Source organism: Momordica charantia (genome assembly GCF_013281855.1).
Source record: "Momordica charantia cultivar OHB3-1 chromosome 2 unlocalized genomic scaffold, Mcharantia_2.0 BLBB01000002.1, whole genome shotgun sequence".
Lineage (NCBI taxonomy): Eukaryota > Viridiplantae > Streptophyta > Magnoliopsida > Cucurbitales > Cucurbitaceae > Momordica > Momordica charantia.
In genome coordinates this window covers 20,824,226-20,845,572 of record NW_028275160.1, presented here as the reverse complement: position 1 = coordinate 20,845,572, position 21,347 = coordinate 20,824,226, and the positions used below count along the sequence as shown (strand labels likewise).

At 40.9% G+C, this 21,347-nt stretch overlaps 1 long non-coding RNA gene and 1 other non-coding gene across 2 annotated transcripts; one reads left to right on the top strand and one right to left on the bottom strand.

Moving 5' to 3' along the window:
• The first annotated feature begins 3,378 nt into the window (after positions 1 to 3,378).
• On the top strand, positions 3,379 to 3,485 carry LOC148213016 (small nucleolar RNA R71). Its single transcript, XR_015789558.1, has one exon. It is a non-coding gene; the product is annotated as a small nucleolar RNA R71 (small nucleolar RNA).
• Positions 3,486 to 6,031: 2,546 nt separating this feature from the next.
• Positions 6,032 to 6,866, bottom strand: LOC148213015 (uncharacterized). Its single transcript, XR_015789190.1, has 3 exons — positions 6,565 to 6,866; positions 6,276 to 6,460; positions 6,032 to 6,185 (listed from the first exon to the last, which is right to left on the bottom strand). It is a non-coding gene; the product is annotated as an uncharacterized LOC148213015 (long non-coding RNA).
• Positions 6,867 to 21,347: the final 14,481 nt, after the last annotated feature.

The window sequence follows — 21,347 nt, the reverse complement described above, 5'->3', positions numbered from 1 at the left end:
CAACATCGGCTTAGCATCTTTCTTGGTTAGCAAATATTTCAATGCTGCTTGATCAGTGTGGACTATCACTTTCGTTCCCATCAGGTAGGCTCTAAACTTTTCAAAAGTGAATACCACCGCAAGCAACTCGTTCTTCGTAGTGGTGTAGTTAATTTGAGCCTTTATTAGTGTCTTGTTGGCATAATAGATTGGATGTAACACTTTATCCTTCCTTTACACCAACACTGCTCCTATTGTAAAATCACTAGCGTCGCGCATTAGTTTGAACGGAAGCTTCCAGTCTGGGGATTGACATACTTCAATGCAGAGAATGCTTGCAAACAGTCAGTAGAAAAATCAAACACCCTATTATTTTCTAGCAATGCACATAAAGGTTTTGCTAGTTTGGAAAGATCATTTATAAACCGTCGGTAGAACTCTGCATGACCAAGGAAGCTTCGGATTCCTTTTACGTTAGCTGGCGGCCGTAACTGTTCAATGACTTCGACCTTGGCCTTATCCACTTCCAATACCTTTTTGGAAACTCGGTGTCCCAACACTATGCCCTATTGTATCATAAAATGGCACTTTTCCCAGTTGAGCACTAGGATTATCTCCTCACAATGCTGCAACACCCGTTGAAGATTTGATAGACATTCAGCAAAGCTCACTCCGAATACCGAAAAGTTGTCCATAGACTTCTATCACTGACTCAACCAAATCCGAAAAGATAGCCTTCATACAACGCCAGAATGTGGTTGGAGCGTTGCACATACCAAAGGGCATCCTTTTAAAGGCAAAAGTTCCATATAGGCAAGTAAATGTTGTCTTGTGTTGGTCTTGAGGCGCAATAATGATCTGGTTGTATCCACTGTACCCATCCAGGAAATAGTAACATTCTTGCCCAGCTAATCTGTCCAACATTTGATCAATGAAGGCAATGGGAAGTGGTCATTCCTTGTGGCTTTATTAAGCTTCCTGTAGTCCATACATATTCTCCAATCGGTTACTGTTCAGGTGGGAATTAGCTTATTTTTGGCATTCTCAACTACTGTCATCCCCCCTTCTTTGGGACACATTGCACTGGACTAGCTTATTCACTGTCTGAGATTTGAGTATATAATCCCAACATCCAGCCAGTTTATAATTTCATTATTTACAACTTCCTTCATCGCAGGGTTGAGCCTCCACTGTGGTTCTACTCAGTTTTTGCAATTTTCTTCTAAGACAATCTTGTGCATGAAGTATCTAAGATTTATCCCCTTAATATCAACGATTGTCTAGCCTATGGCTTTTCAATGTTCCTTTAACACTGTTAGCAACTCGCTTTCCTTTTCCGTTGTTAGATTTGCAGCAATGATCATAGGCAACGTGTTGGATGGCCCGAGGTAAGCATACTTTAACTACTTTGAGAGGGCTTTCAACTCCAATTCGGAGGGCTCCTCGAAGGATTGTTTCAACTACTTACGTCTGATGTCCTCTAATTCCAAGTTCTTGTGAACCTTGGACCATGATCTTGTGAAACCCAGCGTCGTCTCTGCACTGAGCGACGCCATCACAACTTCATCTAGCACTTGCAAGACCACACACTCCTCAACATCCGAAGGCTATTTCATGGAGTCATATACTGAAAATTTGATTTCTTGGTCCTGCAGTCTCATCGTTACTTCGCCTTTATGCACATCCACTAAAGCACACTCCGTGGCTAAGAATGACCTCCCTAGGATGATTGGTACTTCATCATCTCTATTAAAATCAATAACAATAAAGTCAGCTGGAAAATATAAACTTATCCACTTGTACCAACGTATCCTCGATTTTTCCTTCAGGGTTTGCAATAGACCAATCTAATAGTTGAAGGGTGACTGTAGTTGGCCTCACTTCTCCCATGTCCAACCTCTTATGCACTGATAGTGGCATTAAATTAATACTTGCTCCGCAGTTGCACAGTGCTTGGCCAATATTATGACCTCTAATGGATATCGGAATTGTAAAGCTTCATAGATCCTTCATTTTTTCTAGAATTTTACTTGTCAGAATTGTACTGCACTCCTTTGTTAGACAAACAGTTTCAAATTCTCCTAACCTGCGCTTCTTACTGAGGACATCCTTAAAAAATTTTACATAAGTGGGTATTTGTTCTAATGCCTCCACCAATGGGATGTTAATGTGTACTGCTTAAGCGCTTTAAGAAATCGTTTAAACTGCCCTTCTTGATTCTTCTTCTGCAACCTTTTCGGATATGGTATTATAGGGACATATTCCGTGGTGCTCTCTGGTGCAGGGAGTTGTTCTGGATGCTTCTGGTTATCAGCTGACTTAGACGAGAATGCTTTAGCTTTCTCTGATTTACATGTCTCTTTAGTGCTCCTCTTCTCAGACTTTGTTCCTCTGATTCTACCGTTTGTGTTCCACTGCACTTTTTGTTTCCCAACTGCTCTACGCTTTGGCTTACCTCAACACTCACTAATTCATCTGGCTGCACGGTTTGCTCTATTTCTGCAGGGATTTCTAGTCTAGCTACCCCTTATTCGCTAACTTCTTCTAGCTGATACGTTGGTGGTAGTGCCCTACTGCTTCTCAACGTTAAAGCCCTGCATCGCTCCTTTCTATCTCATTTTGGCTGCTCTGTATAACTCGATAACGCTTTTTTTGGCATGTTTTTCAATTCTGTTGCCAACTGGCCCATCTGAACTTCCATATTGCACAACGATGCTGCCTGGCTCTGTAGCAATGCTACTTGGCTTTGCACATTAGCATCGTTCTTTGTCATGTATGCCTTAAACATATCTTCCAAACTAAGCGTTTCTAAAGGCTTTTTGTTGGTCTACTGATTTTGTCTTGCAAAACCTTATGGGTATTGAGCTTTCTATCGATATCCTTTGACATTACTTGTTCTAACATTATGTCCTCCTTGGTTCCCTTCCCAACTAAAGTTGGGATGATTTCTCCAGCTTGGATTATATGTATTCCAATATACTTGGTTCCTCTTCTGCTGCAAGTTACCTAGATAAAACACTGACGTAGGATTGTCTGGACCATTTTCAAACTGGTGCTCACATTCACAATATGGGCAGAGGGCACTTTGCACAACATTCACTTTTGCCTCGGAGGCTCCAACCTCACTTACAGTAGCACTCTTCATAACTATATCAGCTAATCGTCATATTTGTATTTAAGTCTATTACCATGTCATCTACCATCAGCCCTTTTGAATTTGTTGATGAAGCAACTCTGGATTTCGACCATGGATGATTGTTGCGAGAGATTCTCTCTAGGATGTCAAAAGCTTTTGCATATGGCTTTGACAGTAAAGCTCCATTCGCTAAGGCATCTATTACCAGCTGAGTTGCCTCATTTAGCCAATTATAATAAGTTTCTATTTGTATGCAGCGTGGTATTCCATGATGAGGGCACTTTTGAAGTAATCCCTTGACTCTCTCTCAGGATTCACTCAGAGATTCTCCTGGAGTTTGCTGAAAGTTATTATTTTTACTCCTAAGTGTTCTAGGAAAGTGGGAAATACTGCATCAAGAATTTCTGTGCTAAATCATTCCATGATGTGATCGATTCAGCTAGTAAAGAGTCCAACCAAGCTTCAACTTTATCCCTTAAAGACTAAGGGAATAACTTCAATCGGATAGCCTCTTTATTAACTCCTTCTACCTTAAATGGATCGGCCACTTGCATGAAGTATCGTAGATGCCTATAAGGATCTTCTGATGCCATTTCATGGAAAGGTCCCATAGTCTGAAGAATTTGAAATATTGCTGGCTTCAACTCAAATCTATCCGCTTCGATTATAGGATCAACCATTATAGGATTGAAGTCATAGAAACCTGAAGCCGCGTATGCTCTAATTTCATACTCCGTGTCATCTGCAAGCAGAACAGCATTTAGGGCAGGTATTGGGACATCGACTCCAGCCATAACCCCTTTTATCCCTTCCAGTTTCTATTCAGGTTGGATTGGGGCTTCTGGATTCATGACTACCTCTCTACACTGTATTCGCTGCTCGGCCTTTCTTCTTCTCTATGTTCGCACTAGTTCGGGGTCAAAAGTAAATTCAAATGTAGGGAAATCGTTCATCCACCGTTCAGCTTACCTGTAACATTGAAATGGAAAGATTCCTTAGACACTGTAATTCAAAATTACAAATCCGAGTTATAAATTTAAGATCCCCGGCAACGGTGCCAAAAATTTGTTCGCTCCCTCACAACTAAGAGAAAATTATTGCAAGTATACACTAAATAATCTGTTGTAGTATCTAAACAAGGTTGTCTTCTCAGGGATTTAGATTATAACTAGGCTTAGCACTTTCAAATTACCAAAGGAAAAAAAATAATAATAAATGTAGTTTTGGTTCTATTTTGATAACTAAAATACAGAAAAGAAAGAACAAATATTCGACGGAAGAGACTTTTTGTAACGCCCCAAGATTTCATATAAACATCCTAGGCAACGCTAAATAATTCTTCTGGCTAACCTTAACTCTAAACACGAGATAAGCAACCTCCTGAAAAATAATTTAGATGAAATAAAGCTTCGACTTCCATACGTTCTATCAGAAATATAAATGTCATAAACTGTCAGAACTCCGCCCTCCGTGGGCAATTTAATAACAACAACATCTCATATTCGCCTCAGTGGCAAAAATTATTAAATAAATAAAAACAACCGTGCACCTAAACTCCAATGACAACAACGACGCGTTTACCAGCAACGTCCATAACAATACAAAATTTCCTCCGCGGTTCACACCTAGCAATAACATAAATCTCAAGGCTACTCGTACCCAACGACCCTTCCCTCTATCCTCACTAACTAAGCTAGTGATCCTTCCTCGGTCAAGCCCTCTCCACGTCATCACCGCGGTCGACCCCGTTCACAACTGAAAACATATAAGGGTACAAAGGGGGGTGAGTACATAAGGTACTCCGTAAGTAGCACTTCCTAACTAGCACAAAAAAAAGATCATGCTCACAGTCACAACATAAAGAACAAAACAATAGCGAGGCAATCAAATAAGCAGTGGGAGATAGCGAACAATTAACTTGACATTTAGAACAAAACAAGAGCAAGGCAATCAAATAAGCAGTGAGAGATAGCGAACAAATAACTTGACATTTACATACAACAACCAAGCGTCGAAACTACCAATACCACAACCCATGATTCGCTAGCCCTTGTCTCATAGTACTAAACCTTCCTCAACACCCCCCTGTATTACTCCCCGCTTAACTTCTCGAGGCATGACGGCTCTTGACATTTATTCCCAAGTCACCGTACCTCCTCCTTCTCCAGTACTTGATGTTCGACCTTGCCATTTATTCCCAAGGCCAAGCACCACTACTTCGCAAGCTCCACTCTACTTTAATCCCTCAAGCCTAACTCCTCGAGTCGTATTGACCCTTGACATTTATCCCCAAGGCCTCAATACACCTCTCCAGAAACTTGACGTTCGGCCTTGCCATTTATTCCCGAGGCCTGAACTGTGCACCGGTCCTTGCCGTTTATCCCCAAGGTACCGATGACTTCCCAGCGTATTGGTCCTTGACATTTATTCCCAAGACCCCAATACTTGGTTACAGAATTTGACGTTTGGCCTTGTCATTTATTCCCAAGGCCACTACTCAAGGCTTTGAACCTCCAAACGATTCATAACATTTTCAGGTCAGAACACCCATAGCTAACGGACCATCAACCCGTCCCTTTACCCTTCACCCTTCACCACTTCGCTAACCCTCCCATGACCACCTGCAGGTAAATTTCCCACATTCTAAATCTCTGCACCGTTTACAAGCATACATATCCTCCAAATAAACAAAATACATCCAACAGCTCACAACCAGGACAATATAAACTAAATTATCTGTTTGACAACGCGAGCATTTCATTTACATCACAGTTGCAAAACGTCATGAGCCAGTTACTTCTAGCTACCACAATTCAGAACTTACTAGTCACCTACAACAATAAGAACAGAAAACATGTTTCCTCAAAGGTGTTCAATATTAGAAAGACGGCAACAAGATCGCTAAAAACTCACAAATCAAATCTAACAATCCCTACATGCTCATTTACATTATTTTAACAAAAAAAAAAAAACAGCATTAAAATCATTCCGTTAACGCTAATTAACGCACACACTCGCCCCCTGGTGCTACTTACTCAACCACGTCTTTAAGTTTGCGTCGGCCTCACACCTAAGCATAAAAACAGAAAAATACAGCAATTTAAATGTACCATTCAGCCTTCAAAAAACATCTTTAAGAGGGTTCAAAGGGGCTCGTTACCGCAAAACGACTTCGTATAGGTGTGGGTAACTTAGATCTAGCTTGCCAAGATGTGGGTAGCGTAAATCAGGTTTCAAACGGATGTAGATAATCGCCGAACACCACCAATATGCTGTTGTCCACGTTTTTGCAGCAGCGAAAAGCGTCCAATACGATCTCCAACGGCTTCGTTTCAATGTCCCTTGCTACAAAACAACCTCGCTTAGGTGTGGGTATTCTAAATCGATTTCGTTTGGGTGTGGGTACTCCAAATCTAACTTCGAACAAAGGTGGGTCAAAGAAAAGTTACCGGGTTTCACGGATCTAAGTTGTTCTAGGTCGTTAGGCTTGTTGAATCGGAGAACAGACGCCGCGAACACAGCCCTGCGTGTATCGATGCCGCTTGCAGCTGCTCGAACGTCACGCGCCGCCGCAGATCGTCGCACACCGCCGCTGCCCGCCGCACGCCACCGCCGCCCGTCACGCGCTGCCGCTGTTCGACGCTGTACCTGCTGCCGCCGCCGCTGCTGCTGCTGTGTCCGCCGGAGATGGCTGCCGTCGGTGCTGCTGTGTCGGAGAGGGAGTCCGAGTGGAGGGGGGTGGCCGACGGCTTCAACAAGAGAGGGAAAGGGGAAAAGGAGAAGAGGAATGAGAACAAATGGCTAGGGTTCCCTTTTTTTTTTCAAACTTTTAACTCCTTTAGGCTTGGGTTCTTTTCCTTTTGTTTAAGGCCCGCTTACCCAACCCTTCTTTGTTAAAATAAGTCAATAATAGAGTTTCGTAATTGGCCCAATGATCCAAAACAAGTGTCGCATAATGGAAATCCGTACTAAATTTAACTTGATAAATAACTACACGCTACTAACTCACCACTAAAACTGTAACAATACACACTAGTCGAGATGTCACACTTAAATTAAATAAGATCACTGATGAATTAATTAAGAATAACAATGAAATAAATCAATAAATAAAAATCCATTTTGTTATAAAATTTTCCGGAACTCGGGGCAAGCTAACCTGAGTAACGCGGGGCGTTACACTTTTGTTACACCCAGCAGCAACCTCTAAAGGAAATTAAAGAAAAATGCGAGAAATACGTTTGATAATGAATCGGGAAGGGGATTTTCACTTGTCGTGTTTCTTATCTGAAAAACTGCTATCTTAGTCACTTCAAAATACTGTTGCCTAAATCTTCGCGGCTCTCTCCCGAGATACCTAAGGTATGCTTTAGCCTGACTCCCACCGTGACTAAAACACGCATTACTACTGATTGATAGGCACTGTAAGATGAACTCCATCCTTGGGTGAACCTTCCTACTTCAAATGTCAATTACTACAGCTAACAAAAGTAGAACTACTTAGCAAGGACTCTCCCGAGCCTCAAGTAAGCTAAGACACTAACCAAGCTGGCCAAACAAGCTTAGTGAGATGGAAAAATTAAATCCACTTCTATTAAATCATTTTTTTTATGTTCTAAAACATAGCAAGTAACAAATATTTAGCAAGTTCAAGACCCTCCATTCAATGGTGGAGGTTTGTTCATAATGAAAAGAAGAAAGGAAATAGAAAAGATAGAAGAAACAATCATTGTCGAAGGTGATAACAAAGAATAAGAAGTTTCTCAAGGTGTACAGTGTAATCCACGAGCAAGACAAATATCCTCCAGTTCGATGAAAAACCCCTTTTGTCGACGGAGGAATGTTTCCTCAAATCGATACTACTCAGAACTGGATCCAGAATCACCCCTATCGGCTCGGGCTTCATTTCTTTATATATCGGGTCCTTAAAATTAGGGCACCCCTTGGATGCTGTACGGATGCGGTAAGATTTTCTTCTTAATGAGTTACTACGCTATTATACGCTCTGGAGCATCCTGACAAATTGTAAGCTCCTGCCTAGGAACTTCTTTTTCCATACTCCAGCAAATTCTCCCAATCTTGGCAGCACTTCTCTCATCCTTAGCTTGATTCAGTCATTCCTGCAATAACCATCAACTATTGAGCAATTAACATTAAAAACCGAGAAAAAATAGGAATTGCATCATCTTATGGTCCACTCGATGTATTCTCACTTTTTCTTAGGTTTATTGATAAGGACACTCACATTTTCGCACAATAAATGCCTAAATAGCCCGTTAACCACTCTCTAACTGAGAGTTATCAAGAGTCAACCGTTATGCCTGAGCGGTATCCTTAAATCTCGAGAGGAGAACTAAGGGGGGCTAGTTGGGAAAGAGAAAAGGCTATCCCGTCAACAGAAGAGCTCGAGTCAGTCCTTGTCTTGGGCTTTGAGAAAACTACCAACGAGGGGGCGAAGCAATCTAAAGACAAGAAAGAACGAATGACCGAAATCCTTCAAAATAACACCGACGTCTTTGCCAGGTCCCTCGATGACATGCCTGGGATAGATCCATCCCACTGTCAACTAACTAAAAGTCGATCCGGGGGTCAAGCCGGTCGAAAAGAAAAAAAGAGCTATAGATGCTGCTATGAGGGTTGCAACAACGGACGAAGTCAGCAAGCTACTCAAACCCGATTTCATCCTAAAAGTTCAGTATCTAGAGTGGCTACGAACGTGGTTCTAGCCAAGATGGCCAATGGGAACTGGTGAATGACAACTTCCCCTGCCATATCAATATGCACCCTCCGGACCAAGTGCACACCTCGTTCATCACGAAACAAGGTCTATTTTGGTATAGAGTTATGTCTTCCGGACTGAAAAATGCAGGGCTACTTACCAGATGGTGGTGACAAAAATGTTTGTTTCTTAAATAGGAAGAAACATGGAAGTCTACATAGACGAGATGGTAGTCAAAAGCGGTACCGTAGACGAACACAAGGAGAACTGACAGAAGCTTTCCAAGTCATGAGAAGTCATGGGATGAAGCTCAACCTAGCTTAGTGCATATTCGGGGTTACCTCGAGCAAGTTCCTCGGCATCATCATCCACCAATGAGGAATCGAAGGAACCTTATGAAGATCCAGGCCATACTGGATATGAAATCCTTGTAGAACCTGAAACAACTTCAGAGCTTCGACGGTAAGGTAGCAGTGCTAAATAAATTCGTCTCTAGATCCACCAACAAGTGACTGCTATTCTTGAAGGTCCTTAGGAAGGAAGGCAAGTTTGAATGGATAGATGAATGCGAACAGGCTTTCACACAATTGAAGCGTTACTTGGCATCCATACCACTTATCGACAAGCCCATCCCTAGAGACGATCTATGTCTTTACTTAGTCGTGTCGGAGAATGCATTCAGCTAGGCTCTGGTCAACGAAGAGGGGGCAAGCAATCTTCTATTTACTACACCAATAAGGCCATGGTAGGCGTCGAGACTCACTACTTGTTTATTCAGAAGATGGCCCTTGCATTGGTCATCTCAACTATAAGACATCACCCCTACTTCCAAACACGTCGGGTCATAGTACTGACCAACCACACTCTCCAGCAAATGTTGTAGAAACCAGAGACTTCATGGAGGATCATGAAGTGGGTTGTTGATAACTCTCGAAGAGAGAGTCGTTATAGTCATTATTTGGGGAGTTTTGTGCAATCTATTGCTAATGTGTGTCTATTTTAGCTCTTGGACATCATGAATGAATAGGGGTGAACATCAATCAGTCGCCTCGATTTTTAGGCCTAAACTGATGCTGACCGACCATGCGTCAGTTTCTAGAAAGGGAAACCGATCTAGCATCATTGCTGCTTCTCCACCAACAGACTGAACAGTTGGTCGGTCGGTCGATTTTTGACAAACCGACTGGGTCGGAGCTGTTACGATGACGAGGGTGACCAGCAGAAGCGTCAGACAACTGTGCCATTATTGTCACCGAGAAATACGAACTAAGAAAACTTCAAAAAATAGCATTGATGAGAAAAAATAAGCTGGGAGACTGATAATGAGTAAACGAAAAGAAGACATGGAAAAGAAAAAAGATATAAAATGGTAATGGAAGAAGAAACAAAGTAGATCTAACGAAGAAGAAGATAAAACATGAAGAATGAGAATGGTGAGAGGGAATATGTTGAGAGATTAGAGAACAGAGAGAGAAAGAGTAATAAATGAAAAAGTAAATAAGAGTGATTTGGGGAAATGAGAGATAAGAGAGGAAAGGGAAACAATTAAAATATATAAAATGGTGTGTGGTTTCGAGAAAAGCCCATGGTTTTTCTCAAAACCACTTCGAAAAATGCACCACCTCCCTCATCTAACATAGAATCGGTCAGTCGGTCGGTTTTTCCTCATCTGGAACCACTGACCGACCGACTGGTCAGTTTTACAAAAGGTAAAATCAACATCGATCAACCTGTAGTTGAAACGAATTGAACCAACTTGGTTCGGTCGATTTTGGTTGGTCGGTTCAGTTTTACAGGGTATTTCTACTACGAATGAATATATAAATGAAATTTGACCTGAAGTCCTATGTATTGAATGCTTTGGGTACTAAATTCTCCTATTATTGGCTCCTTTATGCAGGTTTGGAAACCGTAGATAAGGGCATGAGATAAGCATTGAGCCCATAGAGGAGTGGATGAAGCATGCAGAAGACAGAACGTAAATAAGCTAAAGCAAACAATTGTTGGACTATGAATTTACAGCGTAGTAACTATCCCACATGGGGATATTTTACCGTGCCCGTACAATTACCAGTTGGGTGCCCTAAAATTGGGATAAGATGACCTAACCGATACACACAGATCCCAATAGACACATTTTTCTATGCTGCAAAAGACAAGGAAGAGGAATCCCACCATTTTTTTAAAGGAGAGTTAACGACAGAGAGTAGCAGTTGTTGTCGTGTTGGTGTCTCCATCTTTGTTTTCTTTACCTCTTTTTCTAAAATGGCTTGTATCTTCTCCTTGCCCATTGTGTTTTTTCTTTCCTTTATGAGCAAAACCCAGTTTCGGGGGAGATTTATGTGTTTAACTATTGAACAACCAACAGTCTAGTTCTTTTCTTCTTGCTATTTAATAGAGTTATACGTATTTTTCTTCAATCTTACTGAACATTATTGGCCGCTTTGTTTAGTATGCTAGCTTCTGTATGATCCAAAATGATTTATGGTTAGGTGACTGGCTCTATTTGTGATTACCTACTTTTCTTTAGCGGGTTCGTGGATACTCAAGAATGGGGTTCCCTAATCATGCTTAAAATTTGTGTTTATTGCTTGGGTATCTAGCAATGGGAGTTGTGGGTATCCATGTTTAGGTGTCTTGGAAGGGAACCATGTAGAATTGAGCAATAGTGAGTGATTTCATTCTAAAGTAGATGTCGGGATTTAGTGAAGGCATAATAATTCTTCCCCACTTTTTCCATATCTATTTTACCCCTTTGTTTCTCTTGTTATGTGTTAAAGCATTTTCCTGTTCCTAGCATTTAGAAGTTTGTTTGCAATTGGAATCGTTTACTGCTTTTGTTAATGTTATTTCAACTATTGTTTTCATACCTACATTGTTATTTTATTAATTCCATGCACCATTGGTATTCTCGAGCATAACTTATTATATCACTCTAAGTCCCCATGGATTCCACCTCGTTCGTACTATAATCGATGGATATAGTGTACACTTGCATGTGTATCCATCACAGTTGTGAGGACGCAACAGTTGTCGAGCTGAGCGAGTACGACATTCACTACATGTCAAGAACAACCATCAAAGGGCAGGTCGTGGCGGACTTTGTGACCGAACTAACGCTGCCCCTGGACCTGGAAGCACTAAGGTCTGTTTAGAAAAGTAGACCCTCCACACTGACGGGTTAACGAATGAGCAAGGTTGTGAACCAGGGATACAATTGACTACCTCTAAAGGAAGCCGCCACAAGTACGTCATGCGATTCAAGTTTTGCGCCTCCAACAATGAAGTAGAGTACAAAGCGTCAATCGCATGCCTCCGGCTCGCCAAGTCAATAAGGCACGGGCTATCCGCATCCTCAGGGACTTACAACTAGTTGTCAACCAAGTCAATAAAGAATACCAGGCCAAGGATCATCGAATGGCTTAGTACCTCCAAAAGGTACGAACTCTATTAAAGCTTTTTGATAGCCAGGTCATCGAGTAGGTTCCACGATAAAAAAACGTGAATGTTGACGCCATGGCCTAGCTTGCATCTACATACGATACTGACCTCCCTCGGACGGTATGGTTGAAATCATGAAAGAATCAAGCCTAGCGGAGGCCAAGGTAACAGACATAAACTGATCCGAAGGCAATGACTAGAGAACGACCCTCATTAAGCATCTAGAGAATGGTGAAACGTCAAAGAGCCAGGTGGAATCCTTCCGCACACTATGTACTGAAGGATCGACTCCTATACAAAAGGGGATACTCAATCCCACTCCTTCGATGTATCGGCCCCGAGGAAGCGAAGTATGTGCTCAGCGATGTCCATAAGGGCGTCTACAGAGACCATCTTACTAGACGAGCACTGGCAAGCGAGGTCCATCACTAGGGATACTACTAGCGGAGCTTAGGGAAAGATTCCAAAAAGTTCGCACGATGATGTAGCCGATGCTAGAAATTGGCCACCTTACCCAAACTACCAATAGATCAACTGACCAACATCACTACTCCTTGGCCATTCGCATAGTGGGGTACAGACCTAATCGGCCCACTACCCATGGGGAAAGGTCAAATGAAATTTGTTGTGGTCGCGGTCAACTACTTAACGTAGTGGGTAGAAGTCGAGCTACTGGCACCAGTCACCAAGCAGAAAGTGACCACTTTCGTGTGCCGATTTTGGTTGCCTCACACCATTATCTTTGACAACAGGAAATAGTTTGACAATGAAAACTTCAAAAAGTTCTACTCAGATTTAAGGATTAGGAATCTCAACTTGTCATTAGCTCACCTCAAAAAGTTTTACTACAGAAATGTGTGTCGATAGGCATATTTGACCATAAAAATGAACCCTTTCCCACCATTATTATATAAAAAGGTTTAAATTTTCTTAAAGTAGAACATGCATAGAACATTTTTGGATAATTTGCAATATATGGTACTTTAGGAAAAATGTGAGAAAAACGTAGTACAACTGAACCCTTTTCCCCCCCCCCCCCTCTCTATGTTATTATCTTTTATTTTTAGTTTAGTTTTAAATTCCTTTCATTTTAAATTTCTGCATTTTAATTTCTATTTAGGATAATTTATGCCTTTCTTTTTAGTCAGTATGTGAACTCCCCCCCCCCCCCCCCCCCACTGTATTAATGAAAAAGAATTGTTAGGGTCCCTATGTATAGTCTTGATTCTAGAGCCTACTAGTGCACAGTTTTTCCTGTTGATGCTGGAGCATTTCAATTTTAGCTAGCTTTCTTTTGTTCCTCTCTTGTTCATGCTTGCCTGCCCATGCTCTAGCATCCCTCTAGCCCCAGGTAGTGCTCACCTTATGGAGGAATTTCAATGGTCATCTATCCAAAGCCAACTCTTATCTTTGTATAGCTAGCCTAAACCTCTTATAGATTCCCTTAAATTTTAGCATACGCCATCCCTACACATGTATTCATCTTATTAATGAGCACTCTTTGTAACTCTTCTCCAAAGTTTTGCTTTAAGTTTAGGGGCATGCTGAAGCTTTACATTCCAGATATCCTTAGCAGCATTGAGGACAATGCATTCTTCTAAGTTTGGGGGTGTGAACTTTCAGTTATTATACCTTTATTTTGATTCGTATACAACCATGAATCTTTCTAACCCTGTAATTCAGCTAAAAAAATCATCGATAAAAGGAGGGGCTAGCAACCCACATCCAGAGCATAAGGAGGCTACAGGATTAAGAATGGATAGTAGCCCATGGTTAAAGAAGCTGAAGTTGGTAGTGCAAAGGTTAAAGATTTATGCTAGTGAAAGGGGATTGAGAAAGGAATCTCTATGAGAAGTTAAGCTTGAGGTTGGGAAATAGAAGGAAGCTAGAGTTTGGTAGAAAAACAACATCTTCTAAAGTGTGAAGAAACTTAGGCTGCTTTCATTTCTTTGCTCCAGCTGAAGTACTATAGCAGAGTATGTAAGTTTTAGCATTTTTGATCAAAGTGAAGGGTTGAGGCATAGGGCTGGATGTTTGAAGTGTAGGTTTCTAATGTTCTTCTTTTGTGAGCAGGAGTAAATTGAATAGTTTTGCTTGGGGACAAGCAAGATTTTAAGTTTGGAGGTATGATAACACTTCAAAAGAGAGTTATTCTAGTAATATTTGGGTGATTTTATACAAAGAAATTTCAAAGTGTGTCGGGTTTAGATCTCAGACATCATGAATAATCTTAGAAATCGAACTTCGAGCTAAAGTCACTTGTCTTGACTGCTTTGGCTAAAAATTGTGCTAAACTCTCTTATTTTTGGGCTTAATTACACAGGTTTAGATAGAGGCGACAAAGCATGAAGAAAGCATTGAGCCCAAGAAGGAGTAGATAAAACATGTGTTCAAGGTAGAGCAGATAAGAGGTAGAGCGAAGAATAGCAGGAGCATGGATTTACAGCGAAGTAACTGTCCAGATGTGGGATAAGTTACCATGTCCGTACAACCTCCAGCCGGGTGCCCTAAAATTGGGACTCGATATAAAAGGGACATTTTGACCTAGTCGACACACACGGATCCCAATAGAGACTCATCTTTGATTGTTGGAAATTACAAGGAGGAAGAATCTCACCATTTTTCGGGGAGAGAGCTGATGATAGAGGAGGATATTTGGCTGTTGCTTCGAGTTGTCATCTCCATTCTCGGTTTTCTTCTCTTTTCTTGAAATGGGTTGTCATCTTTCTTTACCCATTGTATTTTCTTCTTCCTCCATGAGCTACACCCCATTTTTTTGGGAGATTTACATGTTGTAACTGATTAACAACTAAATTCTAGCGGATGTCTGTTTTTAATAAATAGAACTGTGTTTATTTCTTAATCCTTACTGAACATTGTTGGTCACTCTGTTTTGTATGCTAGTATTACCCGGGAGGGTTCATGGGTTGTTGACTTGTTGTATTTGTGATTAGCTACTTTTTTCTAGCAGGGTCGTTGATGCTCTGGAATGGGGTCCCCTAATCATGCTTAGAACCTGCGTTTATTGTTTGAATATCTAGCAACGGGAGTTGTGGGTATTCATGCTTTGGTGTCTCGGAAGGGAACCATGTCGAGTTGAGCATTAACAATTGATTTCATGCTAGAGTATAGGTTGGGATTGAGTGAAAGCATGCTATATCTCCCTCGCTTTTCCATATCTGTTTAATTCTCATTTCTACTATTATATGTTGTAACTTCTTCCTGTTGTCAACATCTTAAAGTGTGTTCGCTGCTAAGTCTTTTAGGTACACTTGCACCGGCTTTCACGTGAGTTGTGGATATGTATCAAGTTCTGGGCACCATTGCTGGGGACTAAGTTTTATTTACTTTGATTTTAGTAATTTAGAATATAGAGCTTGAAGAGCTCTCTTAATCTCGCTTTTGTTGGTTTGTGTAGTGAATGAATAATTTCTCCTACCTTGGAATTTGCATTTGACCAAGAAATTGAACGAACTTTAAGAAGGAAAAGGGCTGACTTAAGAATCCATCGTAGAGAAGAGCTGAAATGGATAATCCACCAATTCCACCAAATTAGCCAGAGTTGAGAGTAGAGAGAGTGCTAGGGAATGTAGTTGTACGACCTATCCCAACACCTCGTCTAAATGTTGTTTTGTTAGCAGATGACATGTGTTGCATCCTCCCAACTGTAATAGATACAAGTGCATGTATACACTATATCTATCGATTATAGTACGAACGAGGTCGAATCTACAGGAACTTAGGATAATATTTTAAACTATGTTTGAAGATACAAAAATGCAAGAAAGATAATAAAATAGCGATGTTGGTGTATAAACATTAAACGAAAATATCATACACAAAAGCAATAATCAAATCTAACAGTGAAAAAACTTTCAAATGTTGATGACAAGGAAAAGCTTCAGCACAGAACAACGAAAAAGGGGTTTAACGGATATGGAGAATTGAAGGAGATTTAAGATGTTTTCACTACATCTCAAACTCGACATGGTTCCCTTCCGAGACACCGAACCATGAATACCCACAAGTCCCGTTGCTAGATACCCAAGCAATAAACACAAGTTTTAAGTATGATTAGGGGACCCCATCGCTGAGTATCCACGAACCTACTAAAGAAAAGTAGTTAATCACAAATAGAGCGAGTCAACTAACCATAAGCTCGTTCGGGTCATACAAGAGCTAGCATACTAAACAAGGTGGCCAAAGTCCAACTCTGAAAAGGTTAGGTTAGGTAAAATAATAGGAAACCAATATGGGATGTGACTTAGATATAACTGCATAAACCAAGGTCCTAGACATAGGTACTCTGACCTATAAATGAAAATGAGTTGATAAATACATTCTTGGATTGTAACATATAAATATGATTGTAGGTTACCCTAGCCTCTATAACAACACAAAGCGGTTCGTGAAATGGTAGAACTCAAATTGCCAGAATTAGCCAGAAAGTGGTTGACGTTTTTCCCCCAAAGTGTGTAACTTCCATATTTTCCATCAAAACTAAAGTAAGAAGCAGAGAGGTTGTGTTTTAAAAAAAAATCTTCAGATTTGCAACCCCAAATGATAATGGTTATCACCATTTTTTCCATAACCCACAATTGCACTTTTTAACCATTTCACTTCATAAGTTTATTTTGAAAGCACAAGTCCTTAAGGATTCGACCTTGGAATTACTCCCAAGTATTACTTGTAACGCCCTGACGTTTAGAGTAGTGCGATCCTTGAACTTTCGAGCACGAAAGTTTTTTAAGGTGGACAGTCTGTAACGCCCCGCGTTCTCTGGCTAGTTTCTTTTAAGACTTAATTCGTGCCTTTGGACTTTCCCTTAAGCTGTTAATTTAAAATCTTGGATCTTATTATTTTGGAATTCTAATTTTTTGGTAAATTGAGATTTAAGTTTAATTTCGTTGAATTAAGATAAATTAAGTTTTCGAATTTTGGAAGAGACTTATGGCGCCCATTCTTTCAAATCCAGTCATCTCAAGTTGGAGGGTAATGTTTGGATCTACTTCGTTAAGAGTAGAGTTATGCCCACAACGCATGACTCCTCTATCACGAAGGACATAGTCTTACTACTGGCCTGTGTTGTGTCCACACAACTGTGTTGACAACACATGCAAGTATACACAATTCGTCGATTGTAGTACGTAACGAGGTCCTATCCACAGGGATTTTTGGTTGTATTTTAATTATAAAAGAAGATACCAACAAATAAAAATATACAAATATTGGGTATGGATACTGTCTAGAAAAAATAAAATAAAGTAATAACAAGACGATAGAAACTTGCAAGAGACAATAGTTTCGAAGCTGTCAACATAAGAAAGCAGTAGCACAGAAAGCGATAACGGGGGAATGACAGATATGGAAAAGGCGACGGAGATTCAGCATACTGTCACAAGTTATCAACCTACCCTCTAGTATAGCTAACATTTATTACTGCCCAGCTCGACTCGGTTTCATTTTGAGACACCCCAAACATGAGTAAGTACAATTCCTGTTGCTAAATACCCAAGCAGTAAACCCAAGCTATAGGCATGATTAGGGGACCACATTCCTGAGTATCCCTGTAGCTATAGAAAAGCGTTAATCACAAGCAAAACAAATCAGCAACCATAAGCTCTTCCGGGTCAATACAAAAGCTTGCATACACGAAATAGAGGCCAACAGTAACGCGAAGATTAAGAAATAAAAATAAGATTTGCTTAAAAATAGATGTAGCAGCTAGAGGTTCGGTCTCAAGTCAGTTACAGCATTTAAATCTCCCCTGAAATGGGATTTAGCTAATAATGGGTAAAGAAAAAAATATGGAAGAAAAAGAAATACAACCCATAGCAGAAAAATAGCTAAATGACAGAAAAGAAGAAGCAGTCAGCTCGTTCCAGCAGGCGAGCTTCCCCTTTCTGGTATCAGCTCTCCTCCTGAAAATGGGTTTATTCCGTTCCCTTGTCTTTTCAACAATTAAAAGTTTGTCTCCATTGGGATCTTTGTGTGGCTGATTGGGCAACATGCCCCTTTTTATATCGAGTTCTAAATTTAGGGCACCCAGTTGAAAATTGTACATACATAAGTGAATCCCGTGTTTTTGAAATTAACTGTACGGCCACTCCATGCTCTGGCATCACTATGCTCCAGCTTTTATATGCTCTGTCTTGAAAATGCTTTGACCACTCTTCTCTAGTTCAACACTTCCTTCTCTTCTTAGCTTTTTCTTTAAAAATTTGTGAAAATGAACCACAAATACAAGAGTTTATGCTGTTTTTGGCCAAAGTTCTTAAGACTAAAGATATTTAATGAAGAATTTACATTTTAACACTATTCATGTTAATTATGACCTAAAACCGACAATCTTTAACATTTTAATGCACATTTTCACCCAATAATCACCAGAATAACTCTCCAAGAGTTATCACACCCCCAAACTTAAAATCTTGCTTGTCCTCAAGCAAGAGCATGTATTTTACCTCTGTTCACAAAAGAAGAATGTTAGAAACCTGCACTTCAAATATCCAGCCCTATGCCTCAAACCTTTACTTTGATCATCAATGCTAGAACTTACATACTCTGCTATAGTGCTTCAGCTGGAGCAAAGAAATGAAAGCAGCCTAAGTTTGTTCACGCTCTAGAAGATGTTATTTTCTGCCCGACTCTAGCTTCTTTTTACCTCCCAACCTCAAGCTTAACTTCTCTTAGGGAATCCTTTCTCAAGCCCCTTTCACTAGCCTAAACCTTTAAACTTTGCACTACCAACTTGGGCTTCTTAACCATGGGCTACTAGCCCTTCCTAATCTTGTAGCCTTGTTATGCTTTGGATGCGGGCTAATAGCCCTTCCTTTATTGAGTTTTTTTTTTTTTTGAATGGGCTGAATTACAGGATAAAAAGATTCATGGTTATATACAATTGCTAATAAAGATGTAAGAACTGAACGTTCACTCCCCTAAACTGAAAAGTTGCATTGTCCTTAATGCAACTAAGGACATCTAGAATGTAAAGCTCTAGCATACCCCCCAACTTAAAGAAAAAGTACAATGAGAAATACAATGTTGTTCGCTATCAAGGTATAGACATGAGTCCGAGTGTCACAATCGCACTTTAACAGGACTCAGAAAGCGATTGTGCGACACTTGCTTCCACCCTCTAGCAAGTCAGCAAATACGAAATTGAATAGCTGGTGGCACAAAGGCTATATGTCGCAACCTCCACCCCCGTTCTCGAGAAAACGGTTTTGGAAAACGGGGTTAGAGAAAAAGGTTTTGGAAAATTTTTGAAAGCACTTTGGAAAGTTGTTGTAAGCTTGAATTCAAGAGAATAGATTAGCAGCAATACAAGAATACAACGCAATGTAGGGAGGATGACTAGGTGTACCCTCTTATAGTACATTCTAAGGCATAATTGCTATGGCAGGCATGAACATGCAAAGTGGCGAGGAATCACTCGCAACCTAAAGTACAAGGAAAAGAAAATAACAAGCAAAACTAAATACATGGCATAAAAGTATGTGGAAAGAGGTTGTTATGGGCATGCAGTCACAAGCAACAGGCCGTGGACGAGAATGACCATGACATTCTCCCCCACTTAAATGGTTGACGTCCCCGTCAACCGTCGCTGCTCGAACTCTTCAATCGCTATTGCAGCTGTCTTCAAGTCTTCAGTACGCTCCCAACTGATCTCTTCCTCTGGGAGCCCTTTCCACTTGACTAGGAATTCCTGTACGTCCCTTCGTGGTCTTCCTACTCGGCGTGTTCTTTCAGTGAGGATTGACTCAACTTCTTTGTCAACCTTGTTTGTCAACGTGACTGTTGGATGGGTTATCTCGTTTCGTGTAAGGTCGACGGTGTCTGGGTGGTAAAACTTCAGGTTCCTCACATGGATCACTGGATGAATTTTCATCCACGGGGGTAGTTGTACCCTATAGGATGTCTTGTCCACCTTCTGAAGGACGTTGACAGGTTCTTCGTATTTTCGCACAAGGCACTGGTCTTTGTTACCTCAAAAACGAAGTTGTTCAGGTCTCAGCTTCACAAGGACTTGATCTCCTGCTTGGAATTCTAAAGGTCTTTGTTTTTTGTCTGCCCACTTTTTCATGTGTTTTTAGATGCCTTCTTTAGATATGCCCGGGCCACTTCGGTGGACTGACGCCATTCCTTGGTGAAGTTGTCAACGTGAGGGCTCTTTCCCATATAAGGATGGTCGACAATATGAGGTAACACAGGTTGTCGCCCACACACGATTTCGAAAGGGGTTCTTCTTGTGGTGGTGCTCTTTTGACAATTGAAACAGAACTGAGCTACGTCGAGCATCTGGATCCAGGTCTTCTGCAGAGCATCAATAAAATGGTGGAGGTACTCTTCTAGCATACTGTTGAAGCGTTCCGTCTGTCTGTCTGTCTATGGGTGATAACTCAAAGAGATGTTCAAATTGGATCCCAGTAAGTGAAAAAGTTCTGTCCAGAATGTTTCTGTGAAGCGTCCGTCTCGGTCGCTCATGATGCTCTTAGGGACGCCCCATAGTTTCACAACATCTGAAAAATAACTGTGCAGTCATTTCAGCCGAGCACATCTTCGGAGTTGGAATAAAGGTAGCATACTTAGAGAACCGGTCAACTATCACGAGAATCACTTCTGTGTCCCCGACTTTTAGTAGGTGGGTGATGAAATCGAGAGACATACTCTCTCATGGTCTTGATGGAACTAGCAGGCGTTTCAGCAAACCCGCAATTTTGTTTTGCTCGACCTTGTCCTGTTGGCAGATGAGACACGTTTTGGTATATTGCATCACGTCGTCTCTTAAATTTGGCGAGTACTAGCCTTTCTTTATCAGGGCGTAAGTTCTCTACCATTCAGCATGACCTGCCCACATCATGTCATGACATTCTCCATGTAGGAGCTTCCTCAAGTTCCCAGAACGTGGAACGTACAAACGGTTACCTTTAGTGAATAAGAGGTCATTTCCACCCAAAACTGTCGAGTCTTCCCTTCGTTGGCCAACTGAATTATCGCTTGGGTAGTTGGGTCATTCTGTAAGTTCTCTTTGATGGCTTCACGAATGGATCCTGTTAGCTTGCTCGCTTT